The sequence below is a fragment of the Dermacentor andersoni genome, chromosome 4 (assembly GCF_023375885.2).
Source record: "Dermacentor andersoni chromosome 4, qqDerAnde1_hic_scaffold, whole genome shotgun sequence".
In the NCBI taxonomy this organism is placed as follows: Eukaryota; Metazoa; Arthropoda; class Arachnida; order Ixodida; family Ixodidae; genus Dermacentor; species Dermacentor andersoni.
Window position 1 is genome coordinate 50,646,118 of NC_092817.1, and position 15,200 is coordinate 50,661,317.

At 48.2% G+C, this 15,200-nt stretch overlaps 1 protein-coding gene across 1 annotated transcript in view; it reads right to left on the minus strand.

Moving 5' to 3' along the window:
* The window catches only part of LOC126537126 (uncharacterized), a 150,338-nt gene that overhangs the window by 84,745 nt on the left and 50,393 nt on the right, over window positions 1–15,200 (minus strand). The window lies entirely within an intron of this gene.

A 15,200-nucleotide genomic window follows, 5' to 3' on the forward strand; every position in this document is an offset into this window, starting at 1 on the left:
TCCTTTCTCCCCCTTTCTTTTTCCTCGTCGCACTCCCGTGTCTACCGCCTCATCGCTTCCTGAGCGCGCGCCTTCTTTTTACCCTTTAATTCCGAGACCAGTGATTATTATTGCTGCCTGTCTTACTACAACTTCTCTTTATTTTTCTTTCTACAGTTTTTCACCCGTTCGCTTTCCTTTCTTTCTCTTTCTTTCACTTCCCCTCTCATTTTCATTAGCAACCGGGCTTCCTGTACTACACCATTCTACGGCCATTTTCTTTTTTCTCCATCTCTTAGTTCCCCTCTTTTCTTTTCTTTGTTATAACGCTTAGCCAGCACACCCTTTAGGAACACCACGCTTTCTCGCGAAAGAGCCTGGTACGAAAGCAAGAGAGGTACGTGTACATACGTTCGGGAGCGGTTTCAGCAACGGGAACAAGCAAATATTGAAACAAATAAGTAAAATTCGCAACGCGTACGCCTCCTTCCAGGTTAATTTTGTTCATCAATCCTTTCCTTTTGTTTTCCCGCATTTTTTTTTTTTCTCATCGAGGACCTTTCTCCTATTTCTGTCTTTTCTATATATATATTTTTTTCATTGCCTTCTTTTTTCGAACTGGCTCCACTCTGTGCCGTTCGTATGAAAAGCTAATGAACGGGGCTGATTCGCTTTGCTCGCAGAAAAAATAAAATAAAAATAAAGGAAGAAACAAGGAAAGCTGAAGAAATAGTTAAAGTTCTCGAAATGCAGAAATAAAACAAAGTTAAGTAAAGAAAAGTAATGAGGGAGACGAGAAGGAAGCAGAACGCTAAGAGGAACGGACTGCGGCGCCGGAGAGGCGAGGAACGTGAAAGCGCCAAGTGCCCACTGCTGCATCGCGAGAACGGGGAAAACTGTAGCGCGGCTATCTGGCATAGCTAGCGGCCATCTTGGAGCGAAATGCTTCAAGAGCGCGGGAAGCAAATTCGGTGCGACTATGCAGCGGCCCGAATGAATGGCCGTCGTTTACCCGTTCGACGCGCGATGAAAAGCGACGGCGCGATGGTGCCCGCGCGGGCACCATTGTGTTGCTCACGAAAGCTCACGAATGCATTCCCGGCGCTCCTTTCAGGAACGGGAAAGTATTATCATGGTTTGATATTCTCAACGATGCCACGATCTATAGTTAAAACGTGTCTGACGTGGCACAAGCGGGAGCTCGTGAGCTCACGCTTGTGTGGACACTAGCCTGTCCTCGTCTTCTGGGAGCAAGTGGCCCAAGTGCGTGGCAATATCGCCAATAACTGCATCGATGAAACGCTTCAAGGTAACGTCATTTAGGATGTTATAATTGTTGTGGTTTTTTTTTTCTTCTTTTAACGACTGCGGCAGCCACGAAAGTATCGAACACGTTCGTTGTCGTTGTATCCTCGCTACAGCTCGCACAGGCGGTCGCTCATCACGACGGCGTTCTCCCGTCTCGACGACCAGCCGCTTTCAGCGCCGACCCTCCTGGAGTGCCGCTGCTTATGTGGTCGTCATATCAGAAGTCCAGCCAACGTGATTTTGAAATATTTCCGTTCCGTTGGAGAGACTAATACGTTCGGGCGTTCCTCAATCCTTGCGTTCTTTTCTTTTTTCCTTTTTTTTGTTTCGCGCGTTAGATTTCTTTCTCAGCTATTCATTTCTTCCTTCTTTCCCAACCTTCTCTCCCACCTTAGCATTCCCTCTCCCCGTGTAGGGTATAAAACCAAAAGCTTTAGGTTAACCTTCCAGCTTTTCCAACCTCCATTTCTCTCTCTCTCTCTCTCTTATAACTGTTGTTATGGGGCTATGCTTGCTATTAACTGTATTTAACTTCTAGCTATAACGGCCTAACTGTTTAGCAGTCAGCTGTTAAATGCGAGCTAACAGTTGAGTGCTTAAATTCTATGGTTAGCTAACGTGTTCTGGAAACTTAGCTAGTTTATTTGGGCACGACTGCTCACTCATTCCCTACTCACTCACTCACTCACTCACTCACTCACTCACTCACTCACTCACTCACTCACTCACTCACTCACTCACTCACTCACTCACTCACTCACTCACTCACTCACTCACTCACACGGCACGTCACAGCAATCGCCACACACGCTGATATCCTGCGCTCGTTTGACACACCGACCATAAAGTTTCGATCTTCCCTGTGAATACCTATACTTGCAGGGAACCATTCACCACGCGTTATCTTGATTGCATGGTTGCTAGGAGTACATTGTGAAAGGATGAGCGGTCGACGCCACATTACCGCATGATTTAGTAACCGATTCTAAACAGTTAGTACACATTATATTGCATCATAGGTGCTCCTCCCGACCATTCCGTTGGTGCACATTCAAAATAGTATAGTAACAAACGAATATGAATATCACGTACATCTATGGGAACTACTATTCTCATTAAGCTCTGCCCCTAGTTATTTCTGTCCCGTAACGTCCCCTTGTGCTTGCACTACAGAATACAATAAATGGCGATGCCAGACTTATCACGATCAAAGTCGCGAACCTTTTAGCTCTTTCACTAGGTTTAGAGAAAGTAAACAGCCCATAGCAAATCAAACATGCAAAAGGCCGCACAACACATTCAAGCTAGGGCGAATTTCGATACAGGGCATAGCGAATGCTTATGCGTCAATAAATACGGGGTCACCGGATGTGACGACACATGCTCTCACTGTGCGAGGCCTCAGCCGCGGCACAGGGTTACAGTGCCACCCCCGCCGAAAGTGAAAAAAAAAGGAAGAAAAAAAAAGATGCGCGTCAAAAAAAAAAAAAGAAAATAAGGACTTCCAGGTGAAGGGATCAGCGTTTTCCGGCGCACATATATACACATATCCACGTAAGACTCGCATCGCGCGGCGCGTGACCAAAGGAGCGGATGCACTGCTCACACCGCCCCTGCACCCTCTCCCATTCACCCAGTGAAGCTCTCGCGCCAACACAGCCACAAAGCACCCAAGAGCCACAAGACTCCCTGTCTCTTTTTTTTTTCTCTCACCGTTTCCCTTTCTCTATAGCCCCCCGTTATTATTATTATTTTTCCTTTCCCGGTCAACTCAGTGGGCCAAGCGTTGCTCCAGCCGCCGCCGGACACGCTGACCCAGAATCAACCGCCGGATGGGCAGCTGACTGTGGCGGGACGGGTAACGTGATCCGTTCTTGCGCGACGGATCACGCGCAACTCTCTGAAAGACCGCTTGGTCATCCCTCCCCTCTTCGACAACACTGCCCCCCCCCCCCCCCCACGCGCTCTCAACGCAGCTCACGGAGCGAACTAAGTCAAACGGTGACCGCGGGCCATGCGTTCATGTATATTGGCTGCGCTGTCATGGCCTCGCAGCCTCTAGACCACGACGGCGTTGTTCGCTTGTTTTACTTGTATTGGGCGGGACGTGTGTGTGGCGTGCTCAGTTCGGCTCCAACGAGCTCGGACCGCGGATAGTGGTTTCACCTAACGCTCCTTTGTGTCGCGAACTCACCTCGACACCCCTCGCCTATATAATACTACACGTCCCTATGTAAGGGGACGAGGCAAACTGTGGCGCGCCGATCGGACATCGCGTGTGTTATACGCCCTGACCGTGCCTGTGGCGCTTCAAACGAAAACACTTCGGCGATGGAGTACCTGGGTAGCGCAATACTCTCGTATGCGCGGAAAGCTCACTGTAATTAAGACCCGCCATTATCTTGCTTTGTATATACTAAAACTGCTGACTACGGCACGGAGTTCGCACGTGTCAGCGTGGGTGCCGCTCATTCGTCGATCTGTATAGGGTGTGTACCGATTCTGGCCAGCATCGGAGACAGTCTATGTAAACAGCTATATATATAAGGAGACAGCCGATGCAACTTCGAGGCCATGTAATGGAACGCGCTCCGAACCGTCTAGGAGACGTATGAAAGACGCTTCTGCGACATGACGCCTCCTCACGGCGACAAGAAAAAGTTGAGAAATGCATGCATCATTTCTATAGTTTCTGTCCTTGTGCCTGCGAACCTACGAAAAACACGATGTGACTTACATGAAGAGCGCAGGAAAGCGTTTCTACGTTTTCTTGTGCGTAGACGACCTTCCTGTCGGCTTTCCAAACGTTCTGCTCAGCCGTCATCTTGTTTGGGCAGGAAAGTAGCCTGCATCGTTATTGACTGCGATGCTGTCTACACGAAGCTGTCTACTTTGACGTCTTTTTGATAATCGGCACGAGGCTTAAGATGGCCGCTGTGCGCTTAGCCGTCTACTTTGCCGTCTACGGCGAATATTGGAACACAGCTATAGGGACTTTACGATTTGTGGCTTTCACTGTCTTGATGCGCAATGCGGTATCATTGTAGCATATAACTGGACTGTATAGCTCTGAAACATGTAGCAAAAAAGAAGTAGTGGGAGTGTTTAGACCGGTTTATACATTTCCTCTAAATAACGACGATGTGACGTAGTCAGGATACCACCCAGGCCCGTATACTGTATATATGTTCTGTACTAAAATACAGCTGCATCGATGGCGCGGTTCACAGGTTGCAAAGGCGAGCACGAGCGCCTGATACGTTCCGAGGTCAACGACTTCACTTTTTAGCCTTGAAGTATTCGTTCGCACACAGCGAAGACCGAATGCTTGAAGCGGTCATCAGTAAACAGGATTTTAGATCAGTATGCCAATCAATCAGTCACCTCGCTTATGGGACAATTTGTGAACTCGTGGCTCGGATTATATAAGTCTAACGTTCACAGCTTAAAACATGGGTCGGCAAACTCGTTCATGAGTCGACACACTCAGATTCACTGAGTGAGCCCGTGAGCTCGAGTCCGAGTGAGCCCCTCTGAACAGAACAGGTGAGCCTGTGAGCCTTCCCCTAGAGCAGGGTAGCAAACGGGAGGTGTGTCTGGTTAGTACGTCCCTGCGTTTACTTTCTTCTGTTTCTGTCTCCCTCTCTCTGAGTGAGCCAGGCTGAGCACAGCTTTGGTGAGTCTGAGTCCCGAGTGAGGCAATATATATATATATATATATATATATATATATATATATATATTTTTTTTTTTTTTTTTTTTTTTGCGAATGAGTCTGAGTGAGTTTCGTTTGTTTTGCTGACCTATGGCTTCAACTACATGCATACCTAACCGTTTTTGATGTAGGTATAACGCCTTCGTCAAAAAATTCGAAGCCACTGCACGTGCATTAGCGCAGTTGATCGCAAGCTGTGCGGTCAGCCTCGCATACATGTCATCAGAACTACTCGACAGTTCTGGAAAGGGAATGTGAACCCCTGGTTCTCGCCCTACACAATCCTCTATCAACAAGAGCTCCACAAAATCGACACGGCGAAGCCAGGACTCAGCAATATGCATGCACGTAGTGCATGTGGTATTCTCTTGACAAATGCTACAATATATACAGGAGCTACATTTAGAGCTGCCCGAGACAAAGAAGGTACCGTTTGCTGACTCTGCTAATTATCCACCACCCACAATGCCGGTTCAGATACACGCACCTCGTGCGATTGCCGAATAATGCCCTTGGGGCTGAGCAAGCAGCACGCCCTGGTTTCAACACAAACAACACAGGGCGGACCCAGTGAACAGCCATCCGGGACCGCGGGCTCTCTGACCAGGTACAGCACGCATCGGAACTTAGAAACAAAAGCGCGCCAAAACACATCGTTTTACAGTGACTCCCCCGAGTGTGTAAGAAAGTAATTAGGATCCATTGTCACGGCGTAATCTCGGACGAGCGAACAAAACGCGTCGGACCTTGCGGCCACGGCTGCTTAAAAAGAAGGATATGTGAATTAGGGAGCGCGGGATTTTCTAAGCAACAAAACAAACACCATGCGGGAAGCACACACGAGCGCCTCTCCCAAGGGGTATACGAAGCGTCAGAGCGAGACTTTCCTAATGAAGTCGCGTGCTGACATGGTTCATGACGAGCAGAGAGAGATAAAAATAGAAGAAAAAAATGTATAGGAAAGAAAGGAGCAATGACAGCACGCGTAAAGAAAACTGAACTTTAAGGTTGAAAGAAGCTGCCCAAAGCACATAATCGCGCACTGAACCAAGGGGGAAGACACCTGAACGTGACAGCTCAAACCTGCGGGGCGTTTGTTACGGCTGCCGGCGGTGCGTCCCCGAGGAGAGCGCCGCGCGTGGGTTTAATCACACCATCGCAACTTGGAAACAACGGACTAATAATAAACTGCCAGTATGCCTCGTCCTTCTTTTTTTTCTTTAGCTTGCGCCCAAATACGACCCCTGCCTTACACACGTGGCTGCTTGCATTTGCGAAGCCAAACAGGGACACTTTTTTAATACTGAGACACAGTTTCGACACGAGTTTGGAAGAATATTATATATGCTTAGTATGATAACAAAACTGTCAGCTTGGGCACGCTTGCTCAATCCCCCCTCCCGCCCTGTCCATCTCTCTCTCTCTCTTCACACACACACACACACGTGCGCGCACGCAGGCAAGCACGCACAAACTCTTCCAGGTTCTTGCGCACATCCCTTGAAACACGCGACCTAAGACTATCTTTGCTCGAAACTTCCTTCCTTAGTCAGCACCTGCATCGCCTGCGCTAGCTTGACATGCCCTGCACACCTGCAGGGCAGGCAGCTATATAGCGTATACACACCCCCTGCTCTCGTCTTCTCTCGTTTTTCTCGTCTTCATCCCGGCCACAGGCCTCCTCCAGCAGACAAAATAGACGGCGCCGAACCCGCTACTCCGCGCTCTCAGACTTGATTACACCCCTGGAGCCATTGTCTCTCGCGTGCCGAGAGGGAGAGCGCGCGGAGTGCTGGATGGTGGGGTGACCAGGCCTCGTCCTGCGGCCCGCCGACAGATCGGCCGAGAGGAGAGCGCGCGTGCTCGCACTGTTTTGACCGGGCAAATATTGGGAGCCGCGTCAACCGCAGCTCCACGCGCGCCTCGCCTCCGTGCAGCTTCCGTTCGCTGTCCGATCGACGGTCGGCCGCCTTCGCTCTCTTAATTGGAGTCGAAAGTCAAGGCGCGCACTCGCGCCCACAAGAACACGAAAGTGCGCCCCAAGTCGGAGGACCTCTTCCCGCCGATGTTACGCCGCGATTCTGCCCCCCCCCTTTTTTTTTTCTTCTTTTTCTCTTTCTGTTTTTTATAGCGTAGACAGGTGAGTGCGCCCGCGTATCACACAACGCGACTTGTTGGCACATGTCCTGAAGAGGTGCCGCGACTTTCGGCGTGACCTATACCGCGCCGCTGCAGAGTAAACTCGACTCGACTGCGTGTGACGACCCTTGAGAGGGATCGAGATATTGACACAGAGGTTTCATCTCGAAGAGGTGCCAAGGGCATGTTAAGTAAGAGGGCAGAACGTCAACACAGCGAATGAAGTGCTTAAAGAGAACCGATGCACACCCTTTGTGAAATGCGTTAATGCTCGCAGAAATTCTGTCCCTCAGAAGCTTTTTCACGCATTTTCTCGGGTTTAACTGCTACACCTCGAGAGAATTCGTGCAGGTATACGGTTTTATGACGCCATGTGAGAGCGGAGAAGAATTGGAAAGGCAAGGAGCTCAACCAGACGTGTGTCTGGCTCGGTATACCCTATACAAAGAAAGGGCGTTAAGGAATAGAATGAGGTACAGATGAGATAAACGGACGGTGCTTCTTCATTCGGAGGTGCATTTTGATACTGCTTGCAGTTGGTCACTGAGGTCTATAGAGGTCGGTTTCTATATGCAAGCACTGGATACAGGACGTCCAGTACTTATAAGGCGCTTCGAACTGACGGTGTCCGCAGCTTAATAAAAAGCATGCGAAAAGCATCAACCATTGACTATGGCATGACGACGACCTGCTGGTCTGCTATGGCAGTTTCTCGGGAACAGGTGGGGAGCAGATGCTGGCGCTGTGCATTGCAAATCAGAGAATGGATGAAGCCCTGCGAATATATTCCAAGAATCAACACCCATGGATGCTCTCCGCAGCGTCCTTATTCTTAATTTATTTGTCCTTTGTCTTCTTGGCCTGAGTGGAAAAGCAGGCGATGACGACGGACATGACATGCATAATAGAAGTTGTGGTGATCCTTGACGAACTTCGACGACGGGAGAGTCGTCGGCGTCGTTTTCTAACTATTGTCGATAGCGTCTCGGTGAGATGAGCAGTCTCTGTCACGCTGTCTGCTTCAAGGCGTCCGTTTATTTCCGAATTACGAGACATTGCTTGAAAGATGCGCATATGATGGGGCTCGAGGAAGTTAGGGTACTTGAGAGGGGTGACTTTGCAGCTGTCAATATACTATGAGGTTCGGAGCATCGGGAAAACGCCGCCGCGTTTATGCACACAGTGCTCATGTGTCCAAGCGCCACGCATTTCCCTGCACTGGAGCGGTCTTGTCTGAAGGGACGAACTATATACCGAAAATGCATCCTCTTGATTTGTGACAGAAGGTGACGCCATGTGACTTGCCACTTCGCACCAGTTCGCACCAGGCGCCGCACTACGTCTGCTCAAAGTCAGAAGCCCGGAAAAGCAAGTCTGGGAATCACTCTGCACATCGTAATGAAATGCCAAGATATTCACCCAGCAAGACCCGTATATAGAACATCCACCTTCCAAAAGCACTTGGATTCAACTCGGATGGAAGCATTAACTGGTCAGCAGGGGAAATAAGAAAGACGTTTAGAGTATTGGTAAAAAACAAGCAGGGAAGAAATTGATAGACCCGGAGCCTTTACAGGCACAGGTAACTGTACAAAAGAGAGATAGAAATAAAAAAAAATAGAGAAAACATCAAAAAGAGATAGGCAAAACGCTAGACTTCTATGCGTGTGTATATAACACTGATTAGCTCAAGCAGGCTACAAGTGACAATATTTCGCCGCCCCGTTTCGAATGGTATACCAATAAAAAGCTCCGGTGTAAAACCGAAGTCAGATGCGACATGACGTTGACGAGACAGACTTGACCAGCGAGACATCAGAAATGTCATAATTTTAAAATCATCCCTTTCTTTTTGTCCCCTCAAGAAGTCAAGTCCTGATAAAGAAAAGATGGCGTTTGTAATAAAAGAGATAGATAGATAGATAGATAGATAGATAGATAGATAGATAGATAGATAGATAGATAGATAGATAGATAGATAGATAGATAGATAGATAGATAGATAGATAGATAGATAGATAGATAGATAGATAGATAGATAGATAGATAGATAGATAGATAGATAGATAGATAGATAGATAGATAGATAGATAGATAGATAGATAGATAGATAGATAGATAGATAGATAGATAGATAGATAGATAGATAGATAGATAGATAGATAGATAGATAGATAGATAGATAGATAGATAGATAGATAGATAGATAGATAGATAGATAGATAGATAGATAGATAGATAGATAGATAGATAGATAGATAGATAGATTAAAGTAGCCAGAGAGTTCCTACATGCTATTCCAGTAAAAAAAAATAATAATCAGAGTAAGATGTGAAAGGGCACACTATGAGCATATGGCAAGGAACAAAAACACACACAAACACGGAGTTACTTGAAAGATGCCCTTGAGTACCGTGAAAGCTACGACTAATGACGACGTGCCATACATCTAGGGCGTCCCAGCACACGTTAGCCGAGCTGTTATAATAAAAAGAAAGGAAGGAAAAAGAACATGGATTCATGTTACGGTTATAAGACCTTGTTGTGTCGTCGAACCTGTGACGAACGTGAACCGCGTTTTCTCTCTTCACACACACACACACACACACACACACACACACACACACACACACACACACACACACACACACACACACACACACGCGCGCACGCACTCACGCACACACACACACACGCACACGCACACACGCGCGCGCGCGCACGCACCCTAGCACGCACGCGCACACACATTAACAGCTTGGCTACGTTAGCGGGGAACCATGAGAGAAAGCTGTATGGGGCAGCGTTCCCTGCTAATCAAAACCTTTTTGTCAGGCGTGACAACAGAGATTTTTGCGGACTTTTTCAACACGAACGGCCAACAATACACTGAAGTAATGTGCTATTTGTAGCATTACGCAGACGTCATCGATTCTCATTTGTGGCGCAATAATGAAAGCGAAAGTACATTTTGTTTCCTTTCGTAGACCTTTCCAACGAAAGCTCTCCCTGGGCGCCACCATAATTCGCTTGAACTACGGCGAGCGCACGCGAGCACTCAGAAGCCGCAGAAAAGTTACAGGATCCCTTTCCTTGCTTTTCGCAAAGGGCGCCGCATAAGCGTTGCGGAAAGAAAAGGAGACCTCGACAGCATAGACGCTCACTTGCAACTAAGTATATTTTCAGAAACCAACACTAGGAACATTATTGCACGTGCGCTGCCATCGATAATTGTGAAAAAAAAAAGAAGGAACAAATATTTACAATTTCCTTATATAAAAAAATTACCTAACAAAGGGGCAGTCGTAACGAACTTGCCTAACAGCTTACCATTCCAATCCCTTTTCTGCCCCTGGCTGCACAGCCCACAAAGCACATGTCGGGATGTCCCGAATATAAACAGCGGAGAGGTCTACAGTGATAAACTTTTCCCCGCCAAAGAAACACTCGTACTCGTATTGTTTTGAAATAATGGTCTACCAGTGTCACTTTGTATATAGTAAAATGCGTTCTTGCGCCGTAAATGCCGAAAACTCATAGTCAAGCCTTTGTGGAGGCGTTTTGTTCGCGTTCGTATCATCGCTGTGAAGTTCGTATAAATTTGATTTGATTAGTCTAAACACGATGTCACCGAGCGTGGCAGCCTCGTTGTTTATCTCACTATGCCAAATCTCGCGTGGATTCGTGAGTGATTGGAGAGTGCGTCGGATATGCTGTCGGGCCAAAGCGGCGACCTTTCGCTGCGCCCACAGTCTTGAACGTCACACGAATGACCAGGTCGCGGAGGACCATTCGAAGCACGGACGAACGCCAAGCGGCAGCCGTCGTAAAAGCCCGCGTTAACTCGGCAGGCCGAAACTAGGCTCCCGCTGCCGCCGCAGTGGAGTGCAATGGAAAGGAGGCGTCCTGCGCCTTGGGGCCCGCGAGCTCTGCGGAGAAGCGGCCTCGGCGGCGGCAGCAGGGCTGGCCGATCAAAGGGGCGCGCTCTCCGGGCCAGAGCAGTAATCGGGCTTTAATATCTTAAAGTTGGCCATCATTATCAGCGTCCTTCGCGGACTGCCGGACACTTTGCCATGCAAATGTCGGCTCCTTTGGGCCCCGGGTCCGAGCCCGTCCCTTTGTCGTATTCAGATGAAGCGGAGGCGTGTAATTAAGGCTCTTTGAAATGCTCCTTCTTCTCCTGCTAAGGCCGCCGCCGCCGCCCACGCCAAGAGGAACGACGAGGCAGCAGCAGCAGCAGCAGCAGCTTCGTTAGTGCGCGAGCGCGCGCCCGAATTGCAAATGTCGCTCGGCTTTCATTAGCCATTCATTAGCGCTGTCCGACTCGCTCTTAATTAAGATTTGTTTTTCGGTAATGAGCCTCAGGAAGAGAACGGGGTGGAGAGCACGGCCGCACGTGATCGGCCCCGAGTCGCCGTCGCAGCTCCTTTCCCCACTCGTGTGAGGCGAGAGCCCGCGCTAGAGCGCTGACGCGGCGGCCAACCCCCTTGCCCCTTTCGCCCCACTCTACCCACCCCTCCTTCCTTTTCCAATCCTCGCACGCCGGCCCCCCGCTTTCCCTTGAGCTTCTTACGCACAGCAGCAGCCGTGCAAGGGGTCACCGGTGAGGACCGCCCCTTTCTTCGCCCCGGGCTTGTCACCGGTGCCCGACGCCTGAGCTCTCACCCCCCTCCCCACACCCCTCACGACCTGCGCGAGGCGTCGCGTGTCATCCTACGCCTTCGGCGTGGTCACCGTACAGAAGTCCTCCCGTTACGGAACGAGAGGAAAAGAATAGAGAGAGACGCCCTGAAAGGGCGAACGAGGTGTGGAGGAATGACGTGCATGGGATAAACAAAAGAGCACAGTTATAAGCCGTGGCAGTACACATGGAGAGGGTTCCTCTCTGTTGCCTCATCCAGCAGAGGCCACACGGTGGCTCGTAGGGTTGTATCGCTGGGCAAGACACAGCCATCGGCATCAGCTCTCACACCACAGCCAATAACAGACCTTTTCGCTCTTATTTAGTTTTTTTTCTTCCGTTCGTTCTTCCTAGGGTGCCTCGATCATCCTCCTGGCCCGGCGGGCGAGGAGAACATCGAGGCACCATATAATGCTTCCGGGAACGCCCGTTATATATCGTCAGCACTGTCTTTAGATTGTAGGAGGGCAAGTAGGAGTGGCCAAAGTGTAAGCTTCAGTGCCAGTTCCCGTTGAGATATGCCAAAGGGAAAGAGAAAACTTACTTATAAGGAGATGATGATGATGATTATTATTATTATTATTATTATTATTATTATTATTATTATTATTATTATTATTGTTATTATTATTTATGAAAACATACAGAACACAAAGTAAACAGGGAGGGAGCAAGCTGACAACTGCCACCGATAGGTGCACAACGCCTGCCTACTCTTTCGGGAGGACGTAATGAATAGAGGAGAAGAGGACAAGAAGACAGGAAACGAAGAAATAGGAAAGAAAATACGAAATAAACAAATGACAGAGACACGGACAAAATAAGGTAGGAACACGGGAAAGATGTCTATAAACGGGAGGCCAAAGCAGTTTTCTGCGTGATACTTGCAAGGCTCTATGGGCCTGGTCGCGTTGAGCAACACTCCCTTTTGGAAACAGGCGATCATCATGGGTCGTACACTTGAGTCCAATCAGTCGATATTCCTTAATTAGCAGTGCACGGGGTGTGACGAATGCGGGACACTCCTATATGAGGCGTTCAAGTGTATCACAGGAGCCACAGGGACTACACGACGGACTGTCCACACACCCTTGACGATACAAACGTTCGCGCACCAACACAAAGCGAGAAAGAGAGAGAGAAGCAAGGAAAGGCAGGGAGGTTAACCAGACGCACGGCAGGTCTTCTATACCCTGTTCTGGAGGAAGGGGATAAAGGCTTGAAAAGAGAAATGCAGATAGGTATAGACGAAGTTCAAGAGCTCTGTAGCCATTGTGGTTCTCAAACTTTTTGCAGCCGCAAACCTCCAGACCCACTCACAGGTCAGGATCGAACAACGCCTCGGGCATGTTTACTTTTTTTCCCTCTTTTTGTACGTAAAATTATGGAGAGGAAGATGTCAAACTAGTTTCCTAACCGGTCACACCACGTTAGGTTCTTGTATTTCACACTATAAAGAATTGATTTTTATAAGCTCATACATCGATCACAGTCAGCGATCGACATATAAGGAAAACGGTGCACGCAGGAAACCGATGTTGCGCGCGTCAGGTTTCGGTGCCCACAGTTGAGGTCGTCCCAACTAGACCAACATCAATCGTTTTCGCATCGTTCTGGATCAACACGGAGATCAGGATAAATGTGTATATATCAATGACACAATTTCAGAAGTGTTGCTGCGGGCCTCCTTGAACCATTCCAGTAACCGCTGTGGTTCCACGGCCCACACTTTAGAAACGCTATGCTAACTATACACCATATACGCTGAGGCTGGGGTGAAGCCGGCAAACCGAGGCAGACTACTGCGATCCCTCTCTTGTTTGCATGACAATGTCCACCCCAATCGCTGCCCAGTGACGTCAGTGAGAAGTAGACCTTGATTAACTTCCCTGCGTTTCTTTCTTTTAATGCGTTCCCAGTAGGAGTGTCAAAGCGTGAGAACGTGTGTAACGGTCGTCGGTTCCGGACCATTGTCACTACGTTGCAGTTCAATCCTCGTCGAGCCGGATAGGTGCCGAAAGAGCATCTGATCAACACTTTGCAATGCGGTGAACGCGGTTTAAATAATGGAGCCAGGACCTCAAAGAGGTGCGACATAATGCTAACTAATTTCTCTCGCATTTTCCGCACGCCACTGAATTTTCTTTTCTCTCTCTCTCTCTCCCCCTCCCTCTCTCTCTCTCTCTGGGGATTGGTGTAATGGTGCGTAAGATTGTAGGATTAGTGTAAAAGATTCATGTAAAGGTGTACACGACAAAGCTCTCCGAAATCCGCTTGTCCAGTAAATTGCAAAGCAAACGTGCACGGCTTATATACACGGAAGGCACCATCAATGTCTTTGTTGTACGGGTGCTTGCGTATTTCGAAGTCGTCGTCGTCGTCTTTGTCGTCCTATTATGCCCGCTGCAAGACGAAGGCCCCTTTCAGCGATCTCCATTTGCTCTTGTCTCGTGCTAGTTGATTCCAAGTTGTGCTCGCAAAATTCCTAACTTCATCATACCACCTAATTCTCTGCCATCCTTCGACTGCGCTTCCCTTCCCTCGGCACCCTTTCTGTAACTTTAATAGGCCACCGGTTATCGACCTACCTTACGCATTACATGGCCTGCCAAGCTGCAATTTTTTCCCTCTTAAGGAGCCATTAACGAAAAAAAAAATGATTTGAGCTATGTTGGTAAATTACCTTTTCTCGATACCAGAATAGGTACTCTTACCATCAGACGACGCTTGGCAAACCAGAAAATATACGCAAGGAGGAAAGACGGACGGTGGCACAGCTTGCAATTCCCGCACGAGTAAGCCGTTACGTCATGTAATTTGACGCGACCTCCTCGCGCCGAGGGAATTTCTTTTTCGGCAATAATGACTTACGCTTCATTACAAATACAAATGTATTATAAAAGAGCCAAACGCCGAACCTACAAAGTTTCAAGAACTGTTACTTTTTCACAACAGCCGAAATGCGGATTTTTTTTTTTTTTTTTTTTTTTTAGTTTGTGAAGTCACGCTGGTGTACGTAGCATCTCTGGTGTTTCGTCGCGAAATTCAAGAAATAAACTTCGGCCATCACTTCCTGTCCCATTAATCAACCTATTACCGCAAACTCGACGACACAGCAGTTTTTCAGGAATACTTTATCAATCTAAAATGATGCAGTGATTAGCTTTATAGTGTCCCTTTATTGTCAATTATAATATCGCGGCTACCCCCGTTTGTTCTATGATACACACCGCTGCCTTCCTGTCTCTTAATGCCACCTCTAACATTTTTCGTTCATTTGATCGCTGTTCTCAAGCATCCTTGTTAACCTTATAAGTTCCTGCCCCATATATGTTAGTAAAGTATTTCCATTTACATGAACTGTCCTGTGTCGTGGCC